General features: G+C 35.5%; 1 pseudogene; it reads right to left on the bottom strand.

Moving 5' to 3' along the window:
• Positions 1-263: 263 nt before the first annotated feature.
• LOC114383830 lies at positions 264-1,989 on the bottom strand (annotated as a pseudogene).
• Between the last annotated feature and the right edge of the window lie 1,153 nt (positions 1,990-3,142).

The raw sequence follows: 3,142 nt of genomic DNA on the forward strand, positions 1-3,142 counted from the left end.
CAACCTCTTTCGCCTACAAGCTGGCTTAGAGCTTGGGGGGCTTATGTACTGTCTAGGACCTACATGACACTCAGAGACACGTGTCAATCCTCTACGCTAGCCTTGCTACAGGAGTGCAGATGCCTGGCCCTTAGCAGCCGGACTCCCCAACAAACAGGTTATCTCTAGCCTACTAATATTCAAATGTATTTGAATATCTTATCTATTGACAGGTATTTAATTATCTATGAGCCTACACATTATCTACAAGGTACAATTATCTTCTACCTTTTATCTATAAGCAAATTTTTATCTTTAACATTATCTATAAGCTCCCAGCTATTATCTACAAGCCGGAAATTATCTACAAAGGCTACAACAGCCCCTACAAACAAGGACCAGCAACCATGCTCAACTAATATAAATGTTGGTTCCATCAAACCCCTCTACACAAACAATTAATCACACACTCAATATATGAGCAACAAGCTTGTGCCTCTCTCTTTCTCGCTCATACGAGCTTTACTTAAGTATATACTTGTTTTACTTTCCTCACTCATATTCTTACTTGAGCGTCGGAGTCCTTTGTTTCGCAGGTCCCCCCTCCTGTCAAAGGCACCTCTCCTAACCAACGTGTGAAGTTTGGGACCTCACTCAATCACGTCCACCCTAACGTGTTATGATTCCGGATTTTGGTAAGAACAATTTCCGTAAAAGTTATAGTTTTTAAAAAATATACATCTCTATCACCACATAACAACAACATGTCATACATTTGACCATATCATATGTTAATAATCATTTTGAGGAAAATATATGTAATGTAACATAACTAATTAATCTACATTAAATCATTATTGATTATTAAGTTGTGAAACTATTTTTCTTATTTTTTTAATTTCATAACACCAAAATCAACACACACAAACAATTAAAACTAAAATAAAAAATTATAGTTGCAAAAACTAGAAAGATATTTTATTTAAAAAAAAGTATACACTATTTTTTTAAGGAATTAATTTGATTAATTGACTAACCAGTAACAAAAAACTGAACAAGTAAACAAGTATGAGTGGTTTACCTTGTCTTGAGATAGTCCAATCCTTATCTTTCCCAACAGCCCAAAAGAAATAGCCCTTCAAGCCCGTAAACCTTGCAAACTAAACCTTCTTCTTTATGGATGGTCCATCATCAAACCCGATCCAAGTTGTACCCGCATAAGAGTAGAAAGCCACAGCTACATCATCATACACAACAGTAGCTATGTTCTCTTTGTTAAACACCAAGATTTCATCATAGTCCATAGTACCATTCATATCAGTGGCTTCCCCAACCGCTTTTGCCTCAACCCCATGAACATTTGGGTCTCAAAGTGCCCATGCCCGACCGTATAACGGTAAACCCATAACCAACTTTTGGGTGGGCACTCCCGATTCGATCCAAGACCTGATCCCATACTAGGTACTTATGTTGGACTTTAGATCATACAATGCAGCATTTGCCCATAAAATTGTCCCAGGTCCCATGGTAATCAAAGCACATTGGACTTGCCCAATCCAAAAAGTTGCAAATGGCTTGGAGTTTATGAACACTTTTCGGGTGTGTTTGTTGCTAGCCATGAAGGAGAACGCGGTAGAGTTGCTGCTACCTCCTCTAATTGACAAGAGAGTTTTCACCGGCGGGTAACAGTAGCGAAGCCCATTGATGAATTTTGGTATCCATTTTTCATCAAATTCCGTGACACTAAGGTGAAAAAGTTGAGGGTCTTGTTGGATAAAGTCATAATAGATGTGAGTGAAGTATTTTGTGTCAATGGAAGAAGGTGAAAGGTCATCACTCGCAGGCCAATACGCAGCTCTAACACTTCTAATGTTTTGTGCATATTTCGAATCGGAAGACTCAACACTAGCAAGAGAATGGGTACTCATGAATAGAACCCAAAGGGAAGTGATGATGAGTCTTTTGAGGGGCATGTTTATCATAAGAAGTGCTTAATTGAATGTGTATTTATATTTCAACTTGTGGGCTTCATCGACATGATATTGTATATATATGGTGGGTATTTATATTTTCGGTGGCGTTGAAATGTTGCGTTCAAACTCTTATGAGGAGTGGATTTGTTTAAGTTTGAATTGAATCTTGCACCTAAGTATATTTAATATGGGGAATAAATCAAGCACAAGGAAACAAAATTGGACAAGGTAACCAATATTATAAAGGTCAACCGTCTAGAATGAAAAAGGTCTGCACCCCACGAGGTTTGCTTCGATAGTGTCAATCTTGTTCAAGTCGTTTGGCTATTACATTCGAGAATTTAAGTGCGTATGTACCAGAAATTGTCTCCTCCAGTGTGTGAAAAAGGTGCTGCTCGTGACAAATAATTGACAAAATTTACATATAAAATTATATTTTATTGGTATTACTTTTCATTTTAGTCATCATGGCAACTGAAAACTTTAGTCATGAGAATTAAATTAATAATTTTCAAGATTAAAATAATAATTTTCACTGAAAAAACATTTTATATAATTCTATAATCATATTGCTAACATGAAATGTTTACCGTGTTTATTAATAATTAATCTTCACCAAATCAGCTCAAATATAAAAACATATTAAGAGATCCAAATCTTACTCGAATCAACAACTTATTTATATTTTGAAACCCGATATTTTTGGCATATATATACTTTCACCACCTCCACTCTTAAGAAATGTCAAACCCACTTACTCATTGGGCACTAAATGGTTTGCAAGAACACATGTATTTTTTTATGGTGTAAGCTTCAGTTGGTGCATTATTTGTTGTATGACCACTGATGTTGCAGTCCGGAGACAGATTCATGATCTCTAAAATATCCTAAATAGATTTTTTTTTCTTGAGTGGAATTCGTCAAACGAAAACAGTGACGCTACTGTAGTATACGGTACCCAAATTAAAGAAAGCAATAATATCTCCAACAATGAACAAACTGACCCTACTCTGTTATCAAAATAGTTAAGTTACAATAAAACAAAGAGATAGACATGACAATGAGAAAAATCCATAAAGAATGGTAACTTAAAAAAGAAACATAATCAAGCTATGAAGAAAAAATTAGAAAACCTAACACACATACTCGTTTGAAATTTAAATTAATTGATTACTCATGGTGCTCAAGAA

The sequence above is a fragment of the Glycine soja genome, chromosome 14, assembly GCF_004193775.1.
Source record: "Glycine soja cultivar W05 chromosome 14, ASM419377v2, whole genome shotgun sequence".
NCBI lineage: Eukaryota > Viridiplantae > Streptophyta > Magnoliopsida > Fabales > Fabaceae > Glycine > Glycine soja.